A 15,322-nucleotide genomic window follows, 5' to 3' on the forward strand; every position below is an offset into this window, starting at 1 on the left:
CCTTTAATATTCCCATATGTTTTCTTATGAATAAGGATATTCTCGGACATATCATATTCGGGGAAATTTAACATGGATATAGTTTTATCTACTCTACAGTCCATATTCCAATTGCATCAATTATCCCAATAATGTCCTTTCTAGCAATTTTCTCCTCCAGTAAAAGATCCAGTTCCAAATGTACATTTTGCATTTAGTTGTCATGTCTCTTCAGTTTCATTTAATCTGCAGCTTTGTTTTGCTTTGCTTTGTCTTATGACATTGGTAGTATTTTAAGAATACAGGCCAGTCGTTTTACAAAATTTTGTCCTTTTTTGCATTTGTCTGATGCTTCCTCACAATCAGGTCCAGGTTAAAGCTCTTCAGTGTATGTTCACACCTATCATACTCATAAGTTTATAAAGCACTGTTTCTCTTAAAATATACATTTATTTCATTAAATAAGTTTTCCTAAAAATATAAAATACGCAGTTCTACCATTTCAAAAACAGTTGTTGGCTCTGTGCTTTTTAGTGGTTTCAAAGACAAGTGAAATTTACTTAATAATAGATCCAATTTCTTTAAACTCATTTATTCAATTATTTTAACATTGAGTATGGAAACAATTCTTCAGACAGGACTACTGCATGTATCAAAGTTTGGTGATTTCTTGTTACCCACCAGTGAATAAAACTACAGCATTTCCATTTTGTGAATCTTTATTTTTACATCTCTTATGATATCAACAGGAGAGAAAATACTTAAATTCTGATATTGTAAATAACAAGCACTTTGGCTTTTGAGGTGGTAAAGGTTTTGAGTTGGTTCTTTATTCCAAGATTACAGGTAATTTTAAATGATGACTGAGGAAAAAGGAACTGAGAAAAGCCCTTCAGCTGTGTAGAAACCTGTACTGCTTAAAAGATACTTTACCAAAAAAATAGTCATGATAGCTATAGCACTCATCTGGAAACAAAAATAACGGTCCTTCAGAATTTTTCTGGGGAATAAGTAAGAATTGTTTTAAGGAAGAAACTGGCAGGGATATGGACATTTTGGACAGGGACAGAAAAAAATGCCGTAGTGTTTTGGACACCATGAAAGCACTAGAATCTTTAAATAAATATTTTACATTGTGAGAAATGTCTGAGTGTTAAACACTTTTTTTTTTATAGGGGAAATTAAACAAATATTTCTTTAAGAAGATAGAAACAAGTCTCCCCTTCTCCCCCCCCCCCCCCCCCCCCCAAGTTAAAGTGTCTTTGGCTCTGCTTCTAGGACTTCTAGGAACGTGCAATTAAAATAAAATCGAAACAAAACCCTTGCAGCATTTCGATTTTTTTTTCCCCCAAGCGCTCTAGAAAACTCCGAGTCCGACTTTTTTCAAGTCTCAAAGGTGGGAGTGCCGACGCTTCCAGGACTTCTCCCACACTCTCTTGGGACTCCGGACTCCGGGCTCCCGCTCGGGTCACCCCGGTCAGCCGACGGCCTCCGCGCAGCCAGGCTCCAAGGGGGTGTGTCCCGGCCCCCGGGGCGGCCGGACACCGCCTCCGCCGTGGGGCCCACCTGCTGCCCCCTCGGGCCCCGGGCGCGCGGGAGGCGCTGAGCTACCGGTGCGCCGGGGCCACCCCCAGCCCGGAGCGCGGGGCCCCTAGCCCGCGGGCGCCGCCGATCGGGGGCAGGTCCCGCCGCCCGCTTCCGGACGGGCCGTGCCGACTGAGCCGGGGTTCCTTTCGCCTTCCAGCGCAAACTGCTACCGGCCCCGTGGGGTGGGGGAACTTGCACTTTCTACACACACACACACGCACGCACCGACATACAGAGCCCTCCAAAGTATGAGAGATCGGGATTTAAAAACGTAGGATCCCGGGCCCTCCCCGAGCTCTTTGCGCCGGCGCCCCCTCTTGCACTGCCCCGGCGGCGGCCCGCGTCGCTGATCTGTGTTCTCCCTCCGGCCTTCACAAGGCGGGCGTGGAGTCTGCGAGTGTCGGGGGAGGGGTGCAGGGCGGAGAAAGAGCATCCCCGCGCCGCCGCTGCGGCGGCGGCCGCCGCCGGCCGGCTGGGGGAGGCCTCGTCACAGCCGCCGCCTCAGCAGCGGCCGCAGATCTCGCGGTGTTTGCCGGCGGCTGCGCCGCCATATTGTGTGACAGTATTTTGATTTGCACTGGGCTGGCGGAGCCGCGGCGAGAGCGAGCGAGAGCTGGGGGGGTGGGGGGAGGGCAGGCGAGCGCGAGGGGGGTGGGGGCAGAGGGAGGTAGGGAGGCCGAGCGAGCCGGAGCCGAGGAGCGGGGAGCGGCGACGCCACCCAGCCAGCGTTTTTGATCTGCAGCAGCCGCCGGCGGGGCGACCCAGCCCGACCCCCTCCCCTCCCCTCCCCCTCAGCCACGAGCGGCGGCGGCGGCGGCCGGAGGGAGTTGGCGGCGGCGGCCGATCGGAGGGGCTGAGCGGGGAGGGAGGGAGGGCTGAGGTGTCCCCCCTGCCGGGTGGAATCGGAGGCGGCGGCGGCGCTGGCGGCGGCCGTGGTGGTGGAGGCGGCAGCGGCGACGGTGGAGACGGCTGCCCTAGTGGGAGAGGCGGCGGCGGCGGCCGAGGAGGAGGAGGGGGAAGCGGCGGCGGCGAAGGGTAAACGGACAGCGCTGCCGGGCCTCGGCGGGATCCCCGGTCCCGGCTCTCCCCTCAGCTTCCCGCACCCCCCTTTCGTCTAGAAGGGGCTCCGCTGACTCGCAGGGCCCTTGCGGGGCGTCCGCTTCTTCCCCTCACTCTTCCTCCCTCCGCCTCCTTCCTCCCCCAGTGGCGAGGAAGAGTGGGAGGCCCCCCAAGTCCTCCCGACCGGGTGGGGGTGGGGAGTCTCGGGCCGGGCCTGGGCTCCGGGGAGTTTGTGTGTAGGGGGAGGGGGGCATTCATTGCAGTCGGGAGCCGGGGAGAGCCCCGGGTAGGGGAGGGTGCCAGGGGGTGGGGAGGGCCCCTGCCTGCACCCGTGCCCCCGGCCCGCCCCTCAGGCATGTGTGAGATGGGGGTGGGGGAAGGAAAACTCCTTTTTGGGGAGCCGTAGTCCGGTCAAGATGATTTAGCCAGGGTGTTGGGGTTAGAGACTGAAAGAGTTGTGTGGCGACGGTGGGGGGGAGAGCTTCGTTCCCTTTGCAGTGTTGGTTTTCTGCAGCCTTCTTGAAATGGGGAGCAAGCCCCGCTCTGAATATTCGGCCCCCTGGATTTCACTGGAGAGTTCTAGTGTTCTGTCCGATCTATCTCCAACCCCTAAGATTGTGGTTGTAGCGGGGAGGTTGAAAGGGTCTGGATATTGCTGAACAGGTGACAGGTGTATCTTTCTGTTGCTGATGCTGTCGGATTGCTCAGGCAGAGCTGTAAACCAAAGTTTCGGGGACCGTGTGAGTTTGTATTTATGTGTTTGGCCACGTTTCATTCCATATATAGTATATTTGAGATGTTAGGTTTCCATTCTTCAAGTCCGCTTAATTGTTGTGGAGAAATTCTTCAAATGTTTCTGATAAGAGGAGTTTCCAGGAGAGCGGAGGGAGTTTGCAGCTTCACAGGGGTTTCTCAGTAGCTCGTGAAATTCAGGTCCCCCATGCGAGGCTGTTTTTAGGAGCCTTTTATTCATTGGAAAGTTCTTGAACACTAAGGTCGTATATGAGGCAACGGTAAGGCAGTATGATTTTGCATCCATTTTGTCTGTTTTAGGTAAGTTTGTAAAGGTTCAAATTTTAGGGTCAGGTTGATTCACATTTTATAAAAGCAATTGGGGCTGTGCTTTAGCTCACTTAAAAGAGTATGTTGCTTATTATGCAATTTCAGACTTGGCTGAGAATTTTGGTGGGCATGGAGTAGAATTTTTGCTTTCAGTTTTTACACTATTAACTGGTTGCCACACTTTTCTTTATACAGTAGCAGAGTATTGACACCTTTTTTTTTTTTTTGTAACCGTGAAATCGTGATTGGTTTTAATAAACCCTGCAGTTTGAAACTTTAGTTTTGAAACCATTGCATTTTCTAATAAAGGAAGACATGCTTTTCATCTTATTGTATGTTTTGGCTGAACACTTAAATTAGAAACAATGGAAGGAATTGTCAGATAAATGAGCTACAAATTAAATTAGGGCCAAGTTAGTTTAAAAGGGATCCTGAAGCATTTAAAAACGTGTATGGAACAAATGTATTGAGTGATGGTACCATCAGTGTGTTAACAGGAAATAGAGCAAAAATTCCAGTGATTCAGAACTTCTGTTGGGGTTTTTTCTCCTTTAAATCTAATCAGTTTCTAATATAGGGTGCTTATGATTTAAATCTTTGAAGGATCAACTGAAAGTTGAATGTGTTAATTAGATGAATAAGTCATCCCCCGAATAGACTCCATTATTTCATTTTTCTCTTGGGTGCATGGAATAACTTTTTCTAAGTTTGGAAGTATTCTCAAAGGACAATGATGAAATGCAGCCCTTCAGCTTCTCTTCAGTGAACTGTCAAATGGTGGAGACTGTGCTTTTGTAACTCATTAAGAAGTGGGTAATGATGGGAGTCTCCTCGGATACAGATTTCCTGAAAAATACGTTTTAACTTAAATCAATCCTGTTTGATTGAAATAACATCTATATTTGGTCCTCTCTTTAATGGAAAGCAGTACTTGCCTTCAACTAAGGATTGTTTAATTACTGCATCTAATGAAATGAAGTTTTTAAACTCTGCGGAGTTAAGTAAGCGCTACCCAGATCCCCAGTTAATGTCCTTGAGTATTCCTTCATTAGTATTAGTAATATGGGTAAATTGTCTTAATGTGACTAGTCTGTGTCTTGACAGAAATAAAAGTATTCTATTTCTGTCATTTTCTCTGTAAGGAAAATTATTTTTTCAGAATATTGTTTAGGATGAAATATACACATATATCTGTAAACATGCCGCATTTTGAAAAATAGGTGTGATGTAGACCATTTACATGAAACTATGTTTCATGCCAAAAATTCCTTGAGGAATGTCAGAATTTTCTAAAACATTTTTAAGAGACATAAACTGATCAAGACTTAAAAGTTTATTTTTAACAGTCATCAACGGAAATTTTGTCTTTTATACATGTTTTGGAGAAAAAGTACCTGGTAATCTTGCCAATATGTAAAGTTTGTAAATTAATTCAGAAAGGCTTCGATTGCAGTAGATCTCTACCTGGCCAGGTTCCCGTCACCCAGAGGAGAATAGTGGTAGCACTTTTCATTGTTTCACTTCTGTCACCTCTGTATTTGGTCCATCTGAGACTGGGACTGTCTGTAATAAAAGGATTATGAGGCAGTAACAGAGGCCAGTGTGAAGATTGGGGCAAAATAATAATGAGGAGATAAGGGATTATTAGATGAAGAGTTTTAGGCAGCTGGAAATACGTAGATGTGGATAGTGGTGGCTACCAAGCATAGGAAAATGATCATGCTGAACTGTACTGAAGAGATCTGCTCTGAATCTTTTGAGAGACTTTGACCATAGGTATGTCATCTTATTTTATAGAAACGGTAAGGATTTGGAGACATTGAAATTGTATGAAATTTAAGTGTATGTTTGTTCATGTTATTTACCTCTGGCTCATATTTCCAAAACACAGTAGTTTAACATTTCATTTCTTATGATTCTGGTCCTAGGAAATCAAGGACACTTGCTTAATCAGAAAGCTTAAAAACCAGAGGAAGTACTCTTAGGGGTAGCCAGTATTGTATTTTTAGCATTCTCTTTTGTTGACCACTAAACTTGACTATGATCTTGATAGAGTCATAGATTAAGAATGGCTTTCTTTTTCTTTGTTTTCTAACTATTCCATCCCTCAAAACAATGTTTAGTACTAAGTATAACTACTAGCCTTCTAGCATTAAAGTTAAGCATTTCACTTAGACTTTTCACTCTGAGTTTTATTGATTCATTTTACGGAATATGCTTTGTTTCTAATTTCTTAGTCCTCAGAAAAGGAATGAGCTACTGTTAAAAGCACAGTAAAAAGTGTCAGCTGACACCTTGATATTTCAGAAGAAGATCCAGGTCACAATTGCCGCAAACTAAAATCATAGATATTAATACCAATGAAATATAACTGAAATTGGATTAAAGTTTAGGCACTAAAAAGTGCATTTGTTCAAAATATAATTTATATAGACCCCTTCCTTATCTCTTGATGCCTGATAAATTGCTGAATATCTTTTGATTTGCTCAACATTTTTAATGTAAAATTTTAATAAATTCTTCCTGCATTTCTAATCATCTGTTCCAGTTCAAAATTTGGTATCAAGGGAGTGATGAATTTTTTTTTGACCTTTAATAGCTTTATGTTAGTCTTGTTAGTGTTTCTTTCATAGTAAAGGAAAGAAAAAGAAACTAATATTTACTAAATGGCTACTGAAAGCCAAGCTTTCGTTCACAATATTTATTGAGCACTTACTGCGTGCTAGGGACCTTTGAGATGCAGGTGATGGCAGCAGTGAATGACATAGACAAAATAGCTGACCTCGTATAGTTTACATTTTAGTAGTAGAAGACAGATGACTAAAATGAATTGTCTAGGAGAAAAAAGTACTGTGGAGAAAAATAAAAGGGGGTTGGAGAATGGACATCGTTTATTTGCTGTTTTCACAACTGTGTAATGAACATTATCCTTGATTTCAAAAGCAAAAACTATCCACTACATAAATTTTTTCTTTAAAAATATACTTCATAACTTGTGCACACATTTATGTTTGTACTTTGGAGTTACAGTTCAGGGGTGCCTGGGTGGCTCAGTTGGTTGGACGACCGACTTCGGCTCAGGTCATGGTCTCGCAGTTTGTGGGTTCCAGCCCCGCGTCGCGCTCTGCTGAGAGCTCAGAGCCTGGAGCCACTTCGGATTCTGTGTCTCCCCTCTCTCTGCCCCTCCCCTGCTCAGGCTCCATGTCTCTCTGTCTCTCAATAATAAATAAACGTTAAAAAAAAATTTAGAGTTCAGTTGATAGCAATTTTCAAAAATTTGTTAATGTTTATTTTTGAGAGAGAGAGAATGCGAGTGGTTGAGGGGCAGGCGCGCGCGCGCGCGCGCGCGCGCGCGCACACACACACACACACACACACACACACACACACACACACACTCCAAAGCAGGCTCCAGGCTCTGAGCTGGCAGCACAGAGCTTGATCCGGGGCTCAAACCCACGAATGGTGAGATCATGACGTGAGTGGAAGTCAGAGGCTTAACGGACTGAGCAACCCACGCACCCCAATAGCAATTTTCTATTGTTAGTACTTCAGAAAACTGCTTTGTGGCTCAATAGAAAATCTGGAATCTGCTATCCTGGTTTTGCCAATGATTAGCTTTGTGCTTTGGAGCAGATTACAATTTGGTGGCCTCTCTGAACTTGTTTTCTTCTCTCTAAAATGCCTGTGATATCAATAAGGTGGTTGTGATTATAAATTACACATTTTGTGTCAATTATCTGGTACATAGAAGGGGCTCAGTAAATTGTAACGTTTTTTGTTTACTGCTTATGGGAAAATTCTGTCAAATACACCTGAAGTTGGTGACCCTTCCAAGAAGCTCTCCTCGCACTCTGTGGGGCATTGTTTAATATATATTTCATTTGAACAGCTAAAGCATTCTTGTCTGATAACATAAGGATAATTAATATATATCTGTAACCTATAGTCACTAGTACTATCCGGAACACTTGTACAGTTGTCTAGTCAATGTGATATTGGGAGTAAACCGACAGTGTTTTTCTGGTGAGGGAACATTGTGACATAGCTTGTCATTTAGGGTGACAAGCTGGATCACAGCATTTTGACAAATACAAATATTGGGTAAGATTCCAGTTTATGCAAATACTTGTGAAACATTTAGTACAGCGTAGCATATTGTAAGTATTCAATAAACGTTTGCTTTTTTCACTCATTACTCCTTATTGTGTGAAGGGTGTAATCGAAGAGTTCAGAAAGTATTAAGGAAAACTTTTACAAGGATAAAAGAATGCAAATTGTTGATGAGTTTTTTTGAGGGAAGAGTGGGATAGCCAAATTGCAGTATTTTTCATTTTTATTCTGGGAGATCACTAACCGAGCTTCTCAAGGACAGACTATGGCTTCTTTTCTTTTTTTTTTTAAAGTTTATTTATTTATTTGAGAGAGACAGAGACACCAGGAGCAGGGAAGGGGCAGAGAGAGAGGGGGGAGAATCCCAAGCAGGCTCCACGCTGCCTGCACAGAGCCTGATGCAGGGCTTGAACTCCCAGAACCAGAAGATCATGACCTGAGCCGAAACCAAGAGTCAGACACTTAACCAACCGAGCCACTTCAGCACCCCTGGACCACGGCTTATTTTCATTTCAGTCTTAATTTCACCATATCTTCAGTGGCTGGCCTCTACTTAAGAGCTCAACAAATGTGTGTTCGATGTTGAATAGTTCTTAGTTTTTCTTTGTATCACAACTCATTTTGGTAGTAAGCCACTTCTGAGTTTGAAAAGTGACAGTACTGGACTTAAGTCTTTGAATCTGTAGTTTAAACACAGACTCAGATGTCAGGCAAGGTCTTCTGAATGCCATGTTTTTTAATCTAACCAAAAATTTGAAAAATACCCTAGAAATTGAGAGGAAGAAATCAGTTATTTGCAGCTAGATTGGCATTTGTTAACCTATTCCTATGAAGTTGTTGACATTAAAGTGAAAAAGTGAATAGCAATGTTTACAAGTAGAGCAGAAAAAATAATTCATGCATAATTACATGTTCTTACCTGTTAAAAGACAAGTTAAGCTTCTCTCTTAGGGCACTTTTGATGAAACTGTCGATTTATACTGGCTTTATGAGTTAAATGGCTCAGTCACGTTCTTACACTCTTACGATGTGGGGAATATTGGTGTTTTCACAGAAAAGAGAAAACAACCCACCCCACCCTACTTTTAACAGTAACCATTTTTCATATGCTTAAATCTTACCATCAGCCAGCTTTTTCCTGTTCTGTGGCAAGTTGTCCTCTGCCTAATGAATAGTAATTTTACCTTTCTTAAAACTCAAGAGTTTTTCAACTTCTGAGACATTTAGTCATTTACACAAACTGTTTCTTGGCTTTTTAAAAACTGCTCCTCATTGCTTTATATTCAAATTTGGTATGTTACAGTACTGTTTTAGAAATGAGATAGAAATATATACAATTGAGTATTTTGCTATTCTTGTGGTTTTTGTTGGCTTGTTTTGAACTGTAATAACCTGCCACTGAAAAGGGATACTTCTACAGTGTGTTAGTGTGAGTGGCTTCAGAAAGAAAGTCTGATTTATCCACAAACAGGTAGAACATAGACGAGGGCATAGACGAGGGAATCTGTAGTATTTTAATTGCGTTGTTAAAGAAAATGACATTCTTGTTTCACTTAAAAACAAAAACAGTCCTAGTATAAGTCACAGAAGCCAAAAAATAGAGGTTGGGAAGGTCCTGCAGAGAAAGACAGGAGAGAAGCAAGAGTAATGTAGAATTTAACAAGGATTTTGGTGGAAATACATGAATACTGGTAGTGATTAATAAGTTATTCAAAAGAATTAATCCATTAAAGCAAGTGACCCCTGCAACCAGTACCCCCAGCCAGTCCTACGAAAACAATTCAAAGCAGTGTCACATTCCTAGATATATTACAGGGGTTAGTGCTACCACCAAAGTCTTAAACATTTCTGGAGGTAATTCTGACCGTTTAACTTGCCTGCTTACTTGGTGCAGAAGACACATTCTGGGAGAATGAGCGAATTATTGCCCCCTCCCCAAAAAACTATGTGACAGAGTCCTTTTTGATTAGTAAATTCTAAATCAGTAAATTTTGATTAGTAAATTTAAATTAGTAAATTAGTAAATTCTCCCTGGTTTATTAACTGTACCTCTATCTGAATTGTTACATAATATTCAGTTATTTTGAGTTTTACCTTACAGGTTTACTCTTAACATTTATATTTAGGAAAATTTCTTTTGGCCTACCTTAATGTTAACCTTTCCAGTGTTAGCAAAACTGAGCATGTCACAGGTTGCTTCTTGTCAGCTTGCCAGCTGGGCAGGCCAGAGATAACCGCCTGCTTCATCCCTACAGAGCCAATGGCAATTCAGTGCAGTGGTTTTCCATTCCCTATCAATGAGAGAAAATACTTGCCAAGACAAACTAAAACTTGAAATCAGCAACTTGACCTTACAGAACCTGGTTCTCACACTAGGCAAGTGCTTAGTCAGATAAATCAACAAAAACTAATTCTGGTATCAACTGGGGAGATAGGAGCTGAAGGGAGTTTACTTAGTTTTGATTCTGTCTGCAACTGAAGAAAATATTACTTTTGACTTGAGTTGATCTCTCTTAACTGGTCAGCTTGTCAACCTCCACCCCCTTTAGCTAATTATCTTAGCTTTTACCATGGTGAGGTTCAGCGAGGTTTAGTAAGAGACCTGAGCTTTAAGGTCACATGAGCCCTAGTTCAGCTCCCAAGTTGTATTGCTATTAGTATGTGGCCTTAGATTAATTGCTCAGACTTTTTGAGCCTAGGACTTTTTTTTAGAAAAATAAGTATGTACACTAATACTTAACTTGCATGGGAGTTTTAATCACATTATCTGTATTTCTTATATTACTTATATACAGACATGGAACCTAGTAGGCATCGATAAATAGTCAAAATGTAAAATATATCCTATGATATCCTGTGCTTTTCAAGACCGCTTTTCTTCCCTCTAACTTTGTTAGCTTCATATTGAGCAATTTCTATTTAGTCAGTTTAATTTTTTGAAGTATTAATCTTTAAAATAGAACAAGGCAAATTCTTGTACTTACATTAGACATCTAGCTTATAATTAGAAATAATAATTTTACTTTTGGAACTTTGCTTTGTTAGGTTTTTCCTTCAGGGTACTTACTTCCTTTATTGTTTTCAATAAATAGTATGAAAAGGGAGTAATTTCTATACAGTTTAATTGACTGTTCCTCTTTAGACCAAGGATGAAATAAACAAACATCACTGTTATTTTTTCATTACAAAATAAATGTGTAACTTCTTTGTATTTTCCTTACCCATTCCTGTGAAAAAGCCTACATTTTTCATTTGAAAGTAGTCCACACTCATAATTAAGTTCTTTTTAATGAAAAGCATTAGAAAATTGGCATGGGTCATATTTGAAAACACCTTAAATATGAGGTTAAATATAATACTATGAAACTTGTGCTACCTAAAAAAAAATCTTGTTACTTTATATAGAATGATCTTTGTACCTTTTCTGTTTTAAATTCCTAGTCAATGTTTTTTTGAGTTATTTCGATAATACTCTTCTGTGTCTGTATTTCACATTCTAAACGGATATAGTGCTGAGTTTCCCAACGTTTATTACTGGATGCTTTGATTTTTTTTTTTCCTAAAATTTTTTTATTTTAATCTATTGAAAGAACTGATGTGATTGTTGTAGAATATTTTGCTCTACTAATTAATATTCAGATCTATTTGCATAAGTAATATTTTAACATATTAACAATACCATTTGTTTATTGATCATCCAGTAAACCTCAGAACTTTTCCTGGTATTGCAGCAATACAAATAACCTGTTACTGAACTGTAAGTCCAATTGCTGTGGTTACTGTTAAGCAGTATGTACCAATCAATCAATCCATCAATAATTGCCTGCACTTTAATAAGTATGTTTAGAACATTTGGTAGTAGCTCTAGAGGTAATAAATACTCTTTGTCTAAACGTGCACTTTTTGTGAGGTCTGTGGTATAAACCTAGAAGCACAAAGGATAGCGGAGATCTAACCATTTATCATCGAATAAATAACATTGTTGCAGAGAGGATTATGAGCTCTGTGTTGGTCTTTCCAGTGTCCTTTCTATAGCTAAATAGTTTTTCTTTTAGCAAAGTCATGTGTAGTGCCTAGGATTATTTATATACACAAAGGTTCCATTTTTATTTTCCTCAAATACTATTATTTTGAAAATTATGTTTTCAAAATTGTTTAGATGGATCGCTTAATGCTAGTAATAATTAGGTCAACAAATTTTGCTTTTTTGCCCTTTGCAACAGAGTTCATCTTACATGTAGCAAATCAATAATCAGTTGCATAAGAATTTAAATTGAAGAAACCTCCCTTTGTCTGTTTGTTTGTTTATTTATTTATTTATTTAATGGTTATTCATTTTTGAGAGAGAGAGCGTGTGCTGACAGTTCAGAGCCTGGAGCCTGCTCCAATTCTGTGTCTCCCTCTCTCTCTGCCCCTCCCCATTTCTCTCTCTCTCTCTCTCTCTCTCTCTCTCTCTCTCTCTCCCCCTCTCACACAGTCTCCAGTAAATAAACATTAAAAAATTTATAACATTCAAATCTAGGGTATAAAATAAGATAAAGATAGATACTGGCTTCCATATTCTTGACTATCTGAACTATCCTGTCTTTCATACCAGCATTTCCTGATCATAGGTTTTTATTGGTACTGAGTCATCCCTAGAAAATAATTGTGGAGAAGATAGAAATATAGGCAAAAAACAAACAAACAAAAAAAAAACACCTTGTTTTTTTGACAGGAATTCTGAACACTGTGTATGTTCCACTTTAATTCATTGAGCACTTTGTATGTATAGTTGCTTGGCTAGTTTTTAAAAGGCAATTAGTGACCTGATAAACACGGACATTTACTCTTTGGAACTGAAGCAGATGTGTATAGGCATTGAAGTCAAGTAGTTGCTAGAATCGAAGAGAACAAGTACTTAGGAGATACCTAAGATAATCATCGTCAAACAAAAGTTGGTGGAAATACAAGTACCGTATATTTGCATTGAGAGTAACTTGCAGTTTACTTTGTAGCTAGCATGTACCCGAATGGTACTTGACTAAGTACTGATGTCCACTTTATGATGATTTTCTAAGGAAATGGAAAAATAAACATGTGGAAATTGGAGTTTCAAAAAAACCCTTTCATTTCCACATGGACAATTACGCTTTTTTACATAGGAAAATGTGTTGACATGTTGGTTGGGCTTGCCAGCTTGCCTTTTCTTTTTTCTTTTCTTCTCTTTTTCTTTTTCAGGATTTTTCTAGGCGAAGTGATTGGCTGGCCCGAGTGAGACATCCTCATTCTTTTCACATCTTCCCCTCACGAACAACGGCATAAATTGACAGGATTACTGTTCAGAGCCATTCCTGTATGTGTGCAAGTGGAACAGGAAGTGCTCTTCCGGGAGTGCTGGTTCATGGGAAGATTGAACGGGTGATCTTCACCTGAACCAAACTACAGGACTAGTACTTCAACTTTTCTAGGTTGTCACGTGATAGGAAAACTAGAAAGAAACTCCACAGCCTTTGCACACCTGTGTAAAACCCAAGGAATCTTGCCCGACTGATTCTTCCATTATGCTTCATCTCTGCATTCTTGATTAGTTAATCTAATTCACTTATCCAATAGTTTTGGAGTAGTTTTGAGTTTCTGCCATGTGCTAGGTACTTTCCTAGGTGAGGGGGATGGAAAGAGGAATAAGATCCAGTTCTTGCCTTCGAGAGACATGTATACAAACTAGTATGCTATTCTGTAACACGTGCAATGAGAGAGTTATAGATTAGGAGTCTCTAGGAGTGAGCATCTGACTCAGTGAGTGAGAAAGGAATAGGAGAGGGAAATCGTCATAGGAAAGGTGAAGCTTAATCTAAGTGTATGTCAGACAAGGAGTACAAGCTGGGAGGAGAGAGGCTATTTCAGAGAAAACAACATGTGTAAAGGGTGAAAATAGGAAAGTCCATACACATTCAGTAACTATGAGTAGTTTCACTGTGTGTAGGCACTAGTGAGGGGTTACTGGAAGTGAGGTGGAAAATTAGAAGACAGGACATGAAGATACTGCCTGCTCTGTAAGGTAGATTTGCCTTCATTCTATAAATGATGGAAGGCAAGTGCTTAAATTAACATCCTTAAAAAGGTATTTCTGGCTGCAGTGTAGAGAATATTTAGAAAAGAGCCAGGCTTGGGAAGGTCAAGGACGTGGTACCTGGGTGGCTCAGTTGGCTGAGCGTCCAACTTTGGCTCAGGTCATGATCTCTAGGTTCGTGAGTTCGAGCCCTGCATCGGGCTTGCTACTCTCAGTGCATAGCCCGCTTCGGCTCGTCTGTCCCCCTCTTTCTGTACCTTCCCCACTAGTGATCTCTCTCTCAAAAATCAATTAAAAAAAAATAGAAAAGAGCTAGGCTTGGAAGGCAGGGGCAGGCCTTATAACCATGTATTTGGATAAGGAACTGAATTAATCAAGTCAGGGATTAAAGAGCAGAGTAGGAAATGAATTTGAGAAGCGAATACCGAGTGTGAAGTAAAACAATGTCATAATGATCACACATGGCCTGGTTTGAGTACCTGGGTATATAGTGTAGTGCCTGCCATTTACCAATATAAGACATACCAGGGCAGTAACAAGTGAGGAATATATCTGAGTTCTTTTTATTGTTTTCAAGGTTCCTATGGAGAGAAAAGAGAAGCAAGACATTGCTTTATTGCGGGGAGGCAGAGAAGACTTCTCTAATTAAATGACATTTGAGTAGGTACCTGATGAAGTGATAAAGGGAAAGAGCTGTCCAAATAGAGGCAATAGCAAGTGCGGAGGCGTTTGGGGGGGCGGGGGGGGGAGTGCTTGCCATATTCCAAGAGCAGGAAGGCCACACTAGTTGGAGCTGAGAGCAAGGGGAAGGGTAGATGAGATTCAAGTATGTATTCCTCATAGTGTCTTTAGATTGTAGGAAGGACTTTAGATTTTATTCAGGATGTGATAGGAAGCCCTAAAGAGTTTTTACGCATGATCTTTGTGCTTTTTTTCTCCCTTCTTAGAACATGTCTATTTGTTTGCAGTTGTATATATATGACTCTATCATTTATCATATGTAAGATTCGTGTAACCATCACAGTCAGGATACAGAACTAGAATTCTTCTGTCACCACAAAAAAACCTCTTTGTGTTACCCTTATATAGTCACACCTTTCCCCCGACCTTAACCCCTGGCAACCACTGATCTGTTCTTTATCGCTATAATTTAGTGCTTCAAGAGGGTTATGTAAATGGAATCATCCATTATGTTATCTTTTGAGACTGTTTTTTTTTTTTCTTTTTACTCAGCATTATGCCCTTGATCCATCTAAGTTAACGAGTGTATGAATAGTTGATTCTATTTTAACACCAAAGAACTATACCACTGTATGGATGTACCACAAGTTGTTCAACCATGGACTGATAGATTTATGAGTTTCTAGTTTATAAAAATAAAACTGTAGAGTTTGTGTGTGTGTGAAAATACATTGTTATCTCTCTGGGGTCAGTCCTCGGGAGTGTTTTTGCTGGGTTGTGTGGTAAATA

General features: G+C 40.8%; 1 protein-coding gene across 2 annotated transcripts in view; it reads left to right on the top strand.

Moving 5' to 3' along the window:
• Window positions 1–2,219: 2,219 nt before the first annotated feature.
• TAB2 (TGF-beta activated kinase 1 (MAP3K7) binding protein 2) overlaps window positions 2,220–15,322 on the top strand; it is a 91,750-nt gene continuing 78,647 nt past the window's right edge. For both annotated transcript variants that reach the window (XM_086708103.1, XM_025925698.2), the window contains exon 1: window positions 2,220–2,601. The gene's annotated coding sequence lies outside the window, so the exon portion shown is untranslated. The remainder of the gene's footprint in view (window positions 2,602–15,322) is intronic.

The sequence above is a fragment of the Puma concolor genome, chromosome B2, assembly GCF_028749965.1.
Source record: "Puma concolor isolate L17-30 chromosome B2, mPumCon1.1.hap2, whole genome shotgun sequence".
Taxonomy (NCBI): Eukaryota; Metazoa; Chordata; class Mammalia; order Carnivora; family Felidae; genus Puma; species Puma concolor.